The following is a 15,641-nucleotide window of genomic DNA, read 5'->3' as shown; positions in this document are numbered from 1 at the left end:
CTTGCTAAACTTGCTGATTGATTGTTGAATATCACAGCAAATTTTAATCATTTGATCACTGCTGTAGGAGCCTAATTTATGTATGGGTTATAGCCTGCTAAGGCTATAACAGCCAGCCAGCTTCAAAAGTTTCAGGGCACCGTCCATGCACCAAAACCATTAGTCAGCTCGAGTTGAGGTGACTAGAAGACAGGTTTGGGCCCCAAGCCCTTCAGAGCTTTAGTGCCACCAAAGAGAGCAGACCTGTGCAGCTTTTCGAGGACTGATGGTCGCTAATGCTGTTCCATTGCTAGTCAGCTAAGTTCCCTTCGGGAATGAGGTGCTAATTTTCCACTTAATTTTTTTTAGGACAGGAAACAATGTTTTTCTGTAAAACCTAATATTCTGTGCTAGGTTTATGTGTTTTTATTGACTGTCATGATTTTTTGACATTTTTAAACGGGAACAGTATTTTTTATTTTTCTAGTAAAATGCTGTTAAAACTTGTTTTACACTTTGTTTTCTGTGGTAAACATGCTATTTTACTATTCAGGTCTGGAGTAAATGCGTAAAATGCTTTTTACTGTCTTTTACTGGGAAAAGATTACATTTTTTACTACTTGCATGTTTTACTTAACATTGCTGCTTGCCTTACGCAGGAATCCGGCAACTTTTTTGGCTTAGCCTTGGAACAACTTACCAGTTCCTTGGATCTTCCTTCTTCAAGCTGCAAAAAGAGGAAAACTGCTAAAAGCCTTTGCCACCACAGCAGCTTGCTGAAGTGCCTCAGCAGTAGGTGGGTGACTCCACTGTGGCCAAAGCTGGTTTATTGGACCACTCATCTTTTTTTTTTTCTTTCATCCTGCTAGTGTAGTCCTCCAGCCACCATGGACTGGGTTTAAACATGCCCCTGTGGCTGGTGAAGTTACCTCGGTGGACAAAGGAGAGACACTCTTGTTATCCATTGGAGAAGGGGCAGCTAATCTGTCTCTTGTCTGGCCAGAAAGTTGTGCCCATCCCTAGTAAGGTTATTGCTGGTAATTTTGAGCCTCTTTATTCAGAAATTTGTGGCAAAAAGAAAGAAAAAAAACTAAACATATGAATTCTCTTGTATATCTGTTTCCAATAAAAGAAAAATGGATTCTTTATTTTCTGAATATATTCAAGAAATTGAACCTCAGAATGATTGTGAAGGGACAGATTGTATGTTATCTGCACAGATTTCTGATTTAGATTCTGAGGCAAGTGTGGCTTCAGACAATCCTTTTGAAGGATTCTCTTTCTCTGAAACTATTTACAGAATGAATCAGTTTCATTGGGAAACAGATACATTTCTCAGACTTTCAGAAGTACTATGATTTGTTACAGCTGGAACTAACCTACTCCTTTTCCTCCTCTTCTGTCTGCTTTGGAAGATGTTTTTGTCACAGCCTGCAATTTCCCTGACAGCATGCGGTCCCTAAACAAGCAGATAGGGGATGGGAAGGCTTTTGTTAAGTTTGGCTTAGCTTGTGGTGTCACTCAAGGGGGATCCAGTATCTGTCTGCCTGGGAAGTTTAGAAGACATGGTTGACAGCCCACCCTACTTTGCCAGAGAACCTGTCTCCTCAATGCTTTGGGATACTAGTGAAGATGCTTGCCTCCCCCATAGTGCTTTTTTGGCAATGTCCAAACAACAAAACTTCCAAAGTAAAGAAATCCACTAAAGACAACCTCAGGGTTATGCTGCTTAATGCTAGGAGCTTAAACAGTAAACTGCACTCCCTGGAAGCATTCCTCATCTTGGCAGAGGCTGATGTTTGTGCAGTCACAGAGACTTGGTTGAAGGCCACTGAGAGCACCCCAGCCGTACAAGGCAACAATGCCTTTCACATGTTCAAACCCCAAAATGAGCATGAAAGAACCAGAGGAGGAGGTATATCCATTTTCATTAAATCCGAATACACCTCAAGACTGGTGAAACAGTACGACTGTCTTGAGCTACTCCAGGACCAATTAACTAACTATAGGTAAAGTACCCCTCCACATCATTGTTAGCTACAAGTCTCCTATCATGAACCAACAGAAGCACACCCTCTACCTAGACTTACTAGAGTCACTCAGTATACACTCAGACACCTTGGTCATGGGCGATTTCGACTATATCCTTCCATCAATTGGGCGACATACATGAGCACAAACAGGATCAGTATGAGGTTCTTGGACTTTGTTAATTCAGATGCCCTGGAACAGTTGGTCCACACCCCCACAAGGGGTTTAAATGTCCTGGACTTAGTGCTCACCAACATGGGGTGCCACCGCACTACCCACTGTGTGTTGCCCTCCCTAGTAAGGTCAGACCATAAGTCTGTCTGATTTGAAATAAAGATCAAACCTTATACCCCCACAGGAGTACAAAAACTGAAACATTTCTACAAAACAAACTATTGCCTACTAAGCAATGGTAAAAAAGTTTCAAAGCCCCTGCCAACATAGCCAACAATGACTCCTTTGCAAAGGAATACGCAAATGCCCTGTACAGCCACTTAAACAAATGCATTGACGTAGCTGTACCCATCAGGAACAAAACCAGGTCTTCCCGAAAAAGCAGGCCACCCTGGTGAACTGTAAGTATAAGTAAGCTATACAACAAAAGAAAAATCTGATATCTAAGAACAGGAGTGAACTTACTCAATAAAGGAAGAATAGTCTCCACAGCTTGAACAAGCAAATCAGATATCCTGTTAAGTCCTTTAAGGCTAGCTACGAGTCTAAATTAGCATCCCTAGCGAAAGACAATCATAAGGCATTCTTTAACTACATCTGAAACCTAAAAGGGAATGCCCAGCTGTGTGCCAAACCAAACTTATAGTGGATTATACCACTCGCACTGAACTTGAGGAAATTGCCAGTCTGCTAGCTGACAGATTTGGCAATAACTTCACCCCTGTGTCCTCATCAGACATACCCCAAAGCATTCCTGACACCAGTCCTTTACCAAGTATCTCCAAAGAACAAGTCATACAAGCACTCCCCAAGGCCAAAAACATGATCTCTGTGGGACCAAGTAACATCCCAGCTGCTTACTAAACAATCTAAAACAAGACTTAGCGGAACCACTCAGCACTCTGTTTAACCATAGCCTAAGAACTGGCTGTGTCCCTGCAGAGTGGAGAACAGCAACAGTAATCCCCCTTGCACAAAGGTATCCGTCATCTGGCCCTGGAACTGTCGACACACAAGTCTAACCAGCCTCATTTCCAAGGCCACTGAAAGAATCCACAGGGACATAGGTGACCCGACCCATTTTGGTTTCATCAAGGGAAGATATTGCTTATTAGACCTAGTGCAGGAGCAGCCTTAGATCAACTGGTGCCCTAGGCAAAGGGCTCCACGGCACCCACATTACATCACCCGGTGCCCCCATCCAAGTCTACCTACCCCAAATAAATACTGGAAAAGCGTCCCTGCTAGAGCGGCACCCTAGGCGGCCGCCTAGTTGGCCTATGTCTAAGGCCGGCTATGACCTAGTGGACGACTTTGAGAATGTCACCAAAGTCCTGCGTGAAGGCAAAACAGAGTACATACCACCTATCTTGATTTAACCAATTACACAATCCCACATTCAGATGTCATGGAGAAACTCTCCCAGCTTGGGATTAAGCCATACATTATTAGATGGGTAGCAAACTGACTCACAGACAAGAACGCACACTGTCAAAGTTAGGGATTCCACCTCTACCAGTAGACCAGTTACCAGTGGGGTACCACAAGGATGTGCTTGGGACCTCTACTGTTTGGAATTGATTTCTGTGAAGTCTATCCAAAGGTAGATGGCCTGTGGCTTACCAAGTTTGCAGATGACTGTAAACTGGGCGCAATCATAGAGTCCCCAAGTGATGTTAACATATTACAGAAAGGGCTGACACAAACAAATGACTGATCCCAAACTCACAGACTAAAACTTATTGCAGAAAAATGCCTCATTATCCCCTTTGGCAAAGAAGTAGCCCCTGCTAGTTATGATATAGATAGCATCCCTCTAAGCTCATACTCAGTGGAGCAAGACTTGGGAACACAGGTGGATAGCAGTCTAAACTTCGATGACCGTGTGTCCATAGTGGTAAGAAAATGTTTTATTTATACAGCTTGGAGAAGGTGTGTTTGGGTCTTTAAACCAATCATTTGCAGTGTGTGTGTGTGTGTGTGTGTGTGTGTGTGTGTGTGTGTGTGTGTGTGTGTGTGTATGTGTGTGTGTGTTTTTACTCTTTATTCAACCAGTTGTGATTGACTTGTTGGAAAGCCTGGGTAAACAACATCACACCCCCTATAAACTGTAATGTGATTCATTCATTAAGTTCGTTTGTTACAGTAACTTTGTTTATAGCCAGGAAAACCTTAAAGCAGTAATATTAAAGAAATAATTTTAAACATGTTAAGTTGAAACCTGCCTTCATATAACAATTCTATAAGTTTAGTATTATGAAGGAACTGGCTCTGGTCCTAATGAATGTAGAATTTAAGTCAAAAAAGATTAAAAATACAAAAAGAACCCTAAAACGTAAGGTATAAGAGATTGAGTAAGCTGTACAAGTGAACTCTCTTATCTCTCTACCAAGGGCGTAAGGTTTAGTGTGAGTAAGTGGCTAGGGGAGCCTTGGTGCATAGTACTGGAGTGTACAGCGTGCTTTTCACAGACAGTCCACAGGGATTGCCATAGGGACAGCCATTGTCCCCAGCTTGGCCAGTACAGCCCTAAGTAAATGGGAGACCAAAAACATCTACAACACCCTATACCTTCAAGAAATGAGGTGTTACTATAGCTTTATCGATGACATTTTTCTGGTTTAAAATGGGAACACCAAAAGGCTTCAGGAATTCCTCAAATACATCAACTCATTCACCCCATTCCTTAGATTCATTGCTAAACAAAGCCAGGGTAAAATAGAATTCTTGGATCTACTCATCAAGAAAACCAAAGGGCCCGTGTCTCTCATACACAACCTGTTCTGTAAACCCACCCAGGTGAACTTCCTCTTGCATGCCACAAACATGTACCCATTCAGGCTTAAGGGAAGTGTCATTAAGTCCCAAGGTCTGAGGATATCCAGGGTATCCCGTGAAGTCTCCAACTTCCTCAAAAACATCTGCAATCTCCAAAAGATCTTCTTAGCAAGGGGCTGCACTAACAAGCTTGTCAGTGAGATATTTACTCCCATTGTACAACAAAGGACCCAAGGGACATACAAACCTTTCACCAGCATCCAGACTCCCCACTTACCAGACAAGAAATATGAGCTCAGCTGCATCCTTGACTACTCCCTAAACTACAACAACATCCTAAGGATGATCAAGGAAAATTGGTCCATCGTCAAGGGCAACAGAATCTTTGGGCACATTTTTCCGAACAACCCCTGCTTCACGACTAGAAAATTAAGAAGTATCAGAGACCTACTGGAGAGCCCGGGGACACTCAAAACCAGGTAAGAAGGCACAATCCTCTGTAGCAACCCCCCTTGCCACTACTGCAAGCACATAAGTGGCAAAAATAATTTTTTCTACCCCAACAACAGAAAAATATTTCTCTCCACCATCAGGGGGGACTGCAACCCAAAAGGAGTTGTCTACTGAGCCGAATGCTCGAAATGCAATGCATTCTGTGTGGGAAAAACAATCAACCAGCTCAAGACCAGAATAGCCAAACACCTCCATGATCTCCTGTCACCTCAACTGGACTAACCCACTTGCCCTACATGCAATAAAGAATAAGGGACACAACTCCTTCCATTTCCACACCTTGGAACACATACCCATGACCCCACTCAACGGGAATTATGATGACTTGATCCAAAAGAAGGAACTTATTTGGCAGATAAGGCTTCTAGACAGGAAGCCGCCAGGACTGAACTCAGCTAAATCCATCCTTCCCATACTGAACCTGAGAAAGATAGACTGCAAATACTGACTTTACAGGTACTCTTATTCTATTTAGACATTTTTGAACGCATTTTTTGGACAGATCCCTTTCCATTTATTTCTTTCACGTTTGTTCACCAAGATTATCACTACTTTTCAAATTCAGCATTTGCACGTTTTCTGAGATTTTCATTTCCTTCGAAGGTTTGTTGACTCATCCAGTAAGCATGGTCTGTTTCTTAGTTTTATTCTAATTTATCAATTGCCTGGTATATATTTGGGACTTTATTCTATTTTTGTTTCCTTTATATCTTGTCTTTTTGTTGCCTTGTTTTAAACATTTTTGCTCACACATGCCATTTCAGTAAGCCCATACCCCAAGCCTACCCCCACTCACTACCAGTCCTCGCCTTTATTCCCCTACTAGCCGGTGAACCATTCCACACAGTCTGATCCCTTCAGAAGCTGACACTTTTTAATGTAGTTGTCCTCCATACAGCCGGTGCACTCTAGCTCACCCCATGGCTCCTCTCTGTCCACACTCCTCTCATTTCACTTGTTCCAACACTTTACCAGGCCTGGTCGCACTAGCAATCTTACCAGGCATGCCCTCCCGTGTCATTAGCCCTCTTGAGAAAGTTATTGGCTCCACTGTCCCCTTCAGCTTCTTCTTTTTCCACGGTTTTAAATAGGCCCACTCCCTAGCTGACTTCCTCACTTTAATTTATAGTTGTAGTTGCATGGTCTTTGTTAGACAAACTCAGGCACAGATCAGGGGCTGAAATCAAGCTACGAAAGCCGATTAAATTTCCCACGAAAGATGATCCTTTCAGTCACGCTCTTTGTTTCTCCTCCTGTAGATTTTATCCCCTGCTTTATTCATAGATTCATATTTTTTTAAATGTGGAAACATCTGTATTTTTGTTTTAGAGACACTTCGACACACATTCTTTGGCAGGATTTATAAGAGGAAGGTGGTCCACATTCTCCACAAATTGCAATCCCAGTAAGCTTTTTACCCCCAATAGAAGTTATTTATTTTTAAAATATTTTTACAGCCACACCACCAACCTGTTAGGTAGATTGAGCATTTTTGACAGCTGAAAGGGCTTCCCAACCACTCCACTCACCACGTTCCCTCTAGTACTCCCATAGTTCCCAGATTGGAAAAAAATGATTCCTTGTTAGTATCACTTTATCTTAATTGTGCTAGGCATGCCCTCCCATATCCCGAGCTGTCCTGAGAGCCTGTTTGGCTCCACTATCCCCTTTATATTCAGGTATATCCCTTTTCCACAGTTTTAAATAGGCGCACTTCCTGTTTTCAATGTTTGCTTCCTCACTTTAATTTAATTTAATTTATAGTTATATGTTGTTTGAAAAATATGGAGGCAGTTTCTCCCCAGAACACCGACCCCATGTCCCTTGCTAGAGAACATTCCGACAGACGATCCTGGTCGAAAATCAAGCAAGGATAACAGATTAAATTTCCTACGATAGGCAGTCCTTTTAGTCACGTTTTTTATATTTCTCCTGCTATAGATTTTATGGATTGCATCCCTTGCTCTAGTCATAGATTTAAACATCTATATTTCCATTTTAGACCCACTCTGACACGTATTCTTTGGCCAGATTTTTAGCAGGAAGGTGCTTCACTTTACCTACAAAATACGATCCATGTAAGTTTTTCTACCCCAATAGAAGTTATTTATTTTTTTCCTTTTTACTTTATCAAATGTTTTCAATCCTGATGATGGTAACCATGCCACTCACCACATTGCCTTTAGCACTCCTATAAAAACTGATTCCTCAGTCTGTATAATAATTTTGCTTAATTGCACCCTATTGTTTCTACTCTCTCAGTCCACTCCCATGGACCCTGGAAGCTTTCCTGAAGAAGAACCCGAAAACCACGCGGTAAACTCCAGTACTATGCACCCAGGCTCCCGTAGCCAACTTACTCACACTAAGCCTTAAACCGCTGTTAGAGAGGTAAGAGAGTTCACTTGTATAGCTTATTCAATCTCGTATAACTTATGTTTTAGATTTCTTTTTACATTTTTATCACTTGTATAGCTTATTCAATCTCTTATAGCTTATGTTTTAGATTTCTTTTTACATTTTTATCACTTGTATAGCTTATTCAATCTCGTATAACTTATGTTTTAGATTTCTTTTTACATTTTTATCACTTGTATAGCTTATTCAATCTCGTATAACTTATGTTTTAGATTTCTTTTTACATTTTTATCACTTGTACAGCTTACTCAATCTCTTATACCTTACGTTTTAGGGTTCTTTTTGTATTTTTAATCTTTTTTGACTTAAATTCTACATTCATTAGGACCAGAGCCAGTTCCTTCATAATGCACACTCCGTTGCACACTAACTAAACTTATAGAATTGTTATATGAAGGCAGGTTTCAGCTTAACATGTTTAAAATTATTTCTTTAATATTATTGCTTTAAGGTTTTTAAGGTTTTCCTGGCTATAAACGAAGTTACTGTAACAAATGAACTTAATGAATGAATCACATTACAGTTTATAGGGGGAGTGGTGTTGATTACCCAGGCTTTCCAAACATGTTCATAGGTAGGTACTAGATCCCCGGGTGTATTTCCTATTTCCCATCCACTCATCAAGATTTTTCCTTAATGAGGAACTTTGCTTGACATAGATGGGTAGCTTATTCCAGAGTATAGGGAGTCTCTGCGACAGGAATCTATCCCTCCAGCATGTCCTGTTTATTGTGGTGACAAGGTTTAGGTCCCAAGAGCATGTAGCTTGGAGGGATTGGGATTTCTTTAGGTGTAGCATGTCCAACAGCTCTGAGTTTAACATAGCTTTATATGTTAGGCAGAGATCTCCTCAGAGTAGGCGATATGGTACAATGTAAAGCTGGAGTTTTTTGAGACGGTCAGTGTAGGGCATCCGTTTGAGGCCAGTAATCCTCTTTTTGAGGTACTTCTGTGGCCTTTCCAGCTGCTGCAGATGTCTTGTGAGGTACATTACAAAAGGGGAGTTGTACTCTATAATGGGTCTATTGAGAGCTGAGTGGAGGGGAACAATGACCTCTTTTTTTCCTGGATGAAAACCCTTTTGTGATGAGGTGTGCCACATAGAAGGATTTCCTGACTACTGTGGAGATGTGATTATCAAAGGAGAGACTGCTGTCCACCTGGGTCCCAAGGTCTCTTATCACACATTCAGTGTTAAGTAGACTGCCATTTATGTGGTAGTTCATGAGTACAGAGTTTTTACCAAAGGGGATGACACTGCACTTTTTGGTATTGAGCTTGAGGCCATGCCTCTGACACCAGGCATCTGTCTCAGTGAGGCCCTTCTGTAGGATGTCCACATCATTTTGGAACTCAACTATGGCTCCTAGTTTGCAGTCATCTGTGAACCTCGTTAGCCAGAGGCTTTCTGTGTTACCTGTACTTCAGAGAAGTAGATACCAAATAGGAGAGGTCCCAGGACTGAACCCTGTGGTACTCCACTTGTCACTGGTTTGAAGTCAGATTTGAAGTCTGCAACTTTTACAGTGTGGGTGAGCCAGTTGGCAACCCATCTTGTGACGTAGGGATTTATACCTAGTTTAGTGAGTTTAGCTGTAATTCCAGAATGGAGGATGGTGTCGAAAGCCTTGGCGAGGTCAAGATAGGCTGTGTGAACCACCTTACCCTCATCTACAGCTTTGGTGACTGCCTCAAATATGTCAATCAGGTTCAGAAGGCATGATCAGCCTTTCACAAACTTAAACTGGGTGGGGTCCAGAGTTTGGAGGTTACCAGTGTCTTTGTTTATGAGTTCCATGACGATATGTTCCATGGCCTTGCAGACCAAGCTCATCAGGCTAATAGGGCGAGAGTTCCCAGGATCAGTGGTGACTCCCCCTTTGTGGAGTGGGATAACTATTGCTGTGCACCATTCAGTGGGCACAAAGCCTGATGTGAGACTATGATTGAACATGGTGCTTAGGTGAAGTTCATGTAAAATGCAGCCTGGGATGTTGTCCGGTCCCATGGATGCTGTATTTTTGGGTTTAGAGAGTGCAGCTTTTACCTACATAGATGTGATTACAGGGACCCTGCATTCTTCCTGTATAGATATGGGCCCTTTAGGGGGTGAGAGGGGGGTAAAGTTAGCACTGAACCTGTCTGCCAGGATGTTAGCAATATCAGTTGATTCTGTAATTTTTGTGCCATTGTGCTGTAACTCAGAGCAGATCTGGGTGTTGCCACTGAGATTCTTGACATAGCTATAAAATGCATTGTGGTTGCCCTTAGAATCAATGGCGATTTTTGTTTTCATAGCTAGCATTGGAAGATCTTATAAGGGATCTCTGCTTCTTACTGAGGCTGACCAGGGAACTCCTCCACTCATGGGATTTTACTCTCTTTTGCAGCAGTTTCTTCCTTCTGTTGTAGAGTTTGTTTATGGCAGGGGACCACCATATTGGTTTCCTTTTTGGAAGATAGCGTCATGGTTCTGTTTCGGATAGCGCAATCCATGTACTCATGTAAGTGCTTATAGAGTGCATTTGTGTAGGATTGTCCATCTGCATGGGTGTCATGTCTGTCTTAAGAAGCATGAAGTTGGCATTGGAGAAATTTTTTTACTGTGGTTTCCTTAATGGTGGATTTCTAGGGTGATTAGCTTATGGTCAGATCTGACCAATGAGGAGTTGACTTCAGGTGTGGAACACCTGTCATTCATGTTGGTAATGACTAATATCAATCACAACTGGTTGAACAAAAAGTAAAAACACACACACCCACTGCAGATGATTGGTTTGAAGACCCGGACATCCCCCCCCCCCCCAAGTTGTATAAATAAAACATATGTTTCTAAGGCTAAACCAGCAGTGGACAGCACTTTGGATTGCTTCCTTAAATAAAGCTCTATCAAAAGAACTTTTTCACTATTGCTCGAGGATTCTTACTCCCTCCACTGAAAAATGTACTTAGGAAATTTTAAAAGATAATTGGCAGATACAGAGTCTAGGCTGCTTAACCATGCCTTCAATGTTAAGTAAGATCCCTTACACTTGAGTGGATTGACAAGGTCAAGAAGCTTGTTAAAAAGCACCTACAGTGGGCCAAGCTGTCTTTATGGGCATGCATAGCCAACATTTTAGAATTAAAATTTCTAAGCAGTTGAAACTTTTGACCTCAGATATTTGTGCCCAGAAGCCTGCAATACACCGCCTTTCTTACAGTATAGACTTGTTTTCATAGTAGTTAACCTCCCAGCAGAACTTACAGGTCATACTGAATAAGATTGTATACTTTGTGCTTCTGCGTTCAGATTGTGTCATACCTGAGATCCTTTTTGGCTGCTTTTTAAGGGAAGAGTGGATTTTCTGTTCCGTAGGTTATATTTTCATCTACAGTTTCCTATGCATTGCCATCTCTGGCTAGAAGAGTTGTCATTAGAGAAGATCAGTTTTATCTGAGATGTACTGCTGGTGGTGTAACTAATTGTGAAGGCCTTCCGAGGAAGCAGGGAAAAGAAGATGGAGACCCAGAACTCTTCATGTCCTGATTCTGAACATGAGCATGCATCCTGATAGTCTGCCATTATCCACCAGAGGATATGACATTTGTCGAGGCAGTAAACCACATCAAAGGGTATTTTGCATAGCCAGAAAAGATGTACATGCAAGTTATGTGCTTGCCAAAGGTGAAGTAGACCATCCTTCTTCAGTTTCAGACATTCTAAGCTGTCACAAAGGGTGATAACCAGCCTCCAAGAGAGGAGATGAGCTTTTCAGGGCACCAGCAGGGAAGCACAATCTTTATAATTGTAAAAAAAAAAAAATCAGTTTCCTCTGCAACACAGCTAAGAATTCATTTGTCTATTCTCTTAGCCACTTGACTGCCTCTAGTTTGCTGGATAGGTATGGAAGGAAAGGACAGCCAGTATTGTTCTTTTCATACATATCTGACCAGATCTGCTACTTTCTTTTACTAATTTAAAGCAGATTTTATTTATTTTTATTTATATTTTATCGCAGAGGCCCGAGATGTTATTTCATAGGTTCATAGGTGTTTACTAGGCTAATGACAACAAGGGCCTTTTTAAGCCTAGCCATGCATCCCAAATCTCTGTCAATTTCTGAGACCCGTGATAAGTGTAAGCATGGGCCTGGAAGATGAACCATTTATAGCTTACCTGTTCGCATCAGAGACATAGGTGCCAAACCAGGGATGAATTTCCAGTTTCCCATCCAGTTGTCCAAGTTGCAGTTGAATTGGATTAGGGGGGATCTCTGCTTCACATGGATGGGGAGACTGTTCCATAGGCGGGGTAGTTTCTGGGATGCATACCTATCTCTCCAGCAGGTCCTGTTTATATCACAGGCAAGGTTTAAGTCTTTAAAATGGGTAATTCTTGTAGTGTTTGTTTTGTGGATATGCAGAGGGCCCATCAGAGTGGGGTCTGATAATGCTCTGTATGACAGGCATAGATCTCCCCTCAAAAGCCTGTAGGAGACAGAATACAGGGATAGGGGGTTGAGGCGGTCTGCTTAGGACATATTACTTACGTCATGTATTCTTTTAGTGAGGAACCTCTGCGGACGTTCTAATTGTTGGATATGCCTGGTTAGGTACATACGAAAGGGGCACTGTACTCAATGATAGGTATGATGAATGCCAAATACAAGGGAACAGTGACTTCTTGAACTTAGATGTCATACCTTTGTTTATAAGTTGGGCAACATAGAATGATTTCCTCACTACTGTGGAGACGTGATGACCAAAGACTAGATTACTATCTATGTGTGTCCCTAAGTCCCTCACTGCTGGGTGGAGTGGAGTCACTATCTCAATGTTCTCTACTTTCCTCACAGAACAGTCCAATGTTACATAATGAGAGGTCTATAAGAGATTTGCCCCCAGGTGCTTCAAGCAATTGCACCACTAGTTTGGGACAAAACCTTTCTACTAATGATCAAGGTAGTGCTACAAATACTTTGCTGACTGGGGGGAATACGGCAGCACGGATACCTTCTACAAGCCAGCAAACAGCTGTACAACAACTCAACAACCCTCCGGGGCTTATTGGAACATCAGACTTGACACTGTGGTTAAAGGATTTTCCAAAACTAACCACACAGAACTCAGAAGTTAATTTGGTGCAACCGGCTGGGAGAGGTGAGCAAAGTTTAGTTACTAACTTGAAAACTTTAGACTACAAACTATTGAAGCACAAAAAGCTCTAGCTAGAAATAGCGTATTTCACAGAAAATGTAAAGATGAATATAGTTCCACAAGGTCTGAGGTCCTAGCAGTTTCCGACAGGACTGGTGTCAGGATCGTAATTTCATAAAGACCTGCTGCACTTGTTTGACAAGCAAGGGAAAGAACTAATGGAGATTATTTGTAAACGTTATCAAGGTCGAGTAGACGAACTATTGAAGGAAGTGGAACAGCTAGGCAGGGATGTACTAAGCCATCATCATTTTGCACGCTATAACTATGATTACCAATGTATTTCAACAGCATCAATCAACAGATTGAAAAAGTTAAATTAAACAAAATTAAAAAACTGGAAAGGGATCGTGTAGATTATAGCAATGGTACAGCCTACCCTTGTCGCCTCCCAATCACAGCTGTGGAATGCAACTGGCCCACACAATCGTATCAATCAACAGATTGAAAAACTTAAAATTAAAAAACTGGAAAGGGATCGTGTAGATTATAGCAATGGTACAGCCTACCCTTGTCGCCTCCCAATTACAGCTGTGCAATGCAACTGGCCCACACAATCAGACGTGCACTAACAACAACAGTTTAAATGATGGGTGGAACCAGGAAACAATGTTATCTAACTCAACAGTCCAGCCAGAAGTAAGGGAAGTCAGTAATGAGAGAAATGCTTCAAATAGAAACGAACAAATACATAATGACATTAACTTTACCCAAGGGAATCTCTCATATTCAGAAGTGGTGCAAACAAACTGGCAACATTTTCATCAGGCCAAGAAGAGATCACAGAAAAAACATGAGTGAACCAACAGAATCCGTACAACATGAAGGGGAAGGCAAAAATAAAAAGGTCGACAAGCCTACTTTTACTAACAAATGTGACATTGTAGTAAATACAAGTGGAGACTTTAAAATCTACCATTTCTCCGATGTCAACATTGACAACAGGACAGTTGAACTCTTTTCTAAAGGTCTTACTTATGTGCCTTCTTGTCGGTCTGACTTAGCCAAAACACTACTTGATTTTAAAATTTTATAAGGAAATTGAATTGGGTAATTTTATTTAACAGTGGTAACTGTAACTACAGGGAACTACATGTTTCAAGTACATACAATCCTCCTATGCACCCAACCCTGTGTGTATTTGACCAAGTATGTGAACTTGACATTAGAGCATTATTAGGTACTAGAATGAAAACACAAATCAACTTTAGTAAAACAGAATGGGACTTGCTGAATGACTTGAGGAGGGAACCCATTAGAATGATGAAGCCAGACAAGGGGGAACTGGTCCTTATGAATAATTAAGACTACGAGGCTAGGACAAGCAAAGTGTTAAATGCTAGCACATATAAACAAGTCAGTAAGAATGAATTATACACTGCCTACTGCACGATAAACACTTAACTTAAATGACTTGTTTTTGGAAGCACACATAGATATGAGTACTTTAAACTATTTAACAACGGTATACCCTAAGATAACTAAAATGTTTGGTGTGCCAAAAATACATAAGGACATACAAGACCTCCCTGTGCGAGCTTTGGTAGATGCATGTCAGTCTATAACTTGTGTTAGTGCAAAACTTGTTGACTCCATCCTTAAAAAATATGTGAAACAAGAACCACACATTAGCTGTGATTCTTGGTCCTTTCTAGAAGAGATTAATAAAATCAAGTTCACTCAAGAGAACAACTTCGTAACAGTAGACGTTTGTGATCTTTACAGTTCAATCCCACATGAGGAGGGGATAGAATTTGTTCTGGCTAGGATGCGTAGATTTGCAGTACCAGATAATGAGCTTAGAATAGTTGAAGAACTGGTGGGTATTATTTTATCCAACAACTACATCGTGTTTAATGACACAATTTATTTACAGCTAGTAGAGGTAGCAATGGGCTCACCATGTGGTGCGAGTTTCGCCAACATGGTGATGGCTATTCAACAACCCCAGTATAATGAACTTGATAGAACATTATACACGCTTCTTGGACGGTATTTTTATAGTGCTAAGAGGTGATGAAGCTTCAGCTACTATAATCTTACAAGCAATGAACAACAGTACCAATTTCTTAAAATTTACATCAAATTTCAGTAAGGAAACTATAGCATACTTAAACGTACTGTTGAAAAAAGATGTTGCACTAAATGCGTATACAGCATCTATATATCGAAAATCAACTTACTGTAATGCATTTTTGCATTACAAAAGTGCACACCCATTCAGTACAAAACAATCGGTTGTAAAAGGGCAGCTCGTAAGAGCAGCAAGAATGGTGGCAACAAATGAAGATTTTTGCACTGAACGCCAGAACTTAACTGAAATGTTCTTGCAAAGAGGTTACCCCACAGGTTTTGTTAATGAAGTGGTAATAGAAGTGGCACATAAACGTCAGACAGGTTTTTGTAAACCAATACGTTTTCTATGTGGAACTAGCACCACAAATACAGAAAAGGATGTAATTATGGAGGAGGGGGTAGTAACATCTACCACCCATACAAACATATTTTCAAGGGAAGGTGGCCAATACAATAGCAGTTTCACTGTAACT

General features: G+C 41.2%; 1 protein-coding gene across 2 annotated transcripts in view; it reads left to right on the top strand.

Annotated features, from left to right (window-relative positions):
- Positions 1-15,641, top strand: part of DPY19L4 (dpy-19 like 4) — a 1,421,953-nt gene that overhangs the window by 1,162,005 nt on the left and 244,307 nt on the right. The window lies entirely within an intron of this gene.

The sequence above is a fragment of the Protopterus annectens genome, chromosome 3.part1, assembly GCF_019279795.1.
Source record: "Protopterus annectens isolate FY-2018-M chromosome 3.part1, PAN1.0, whole genome shotgun sequence".
NCBI lineage: Eukaryota > Metazoa > Chordata > Ceratodontiformes > Protopteridae > Protopterus > Protopterus annectens.
The sequence above is the reverse complement of the archived record's forward strand: the minus strand, read 5'-3'. Positions and strand labels throughout refer to the sequence as shown.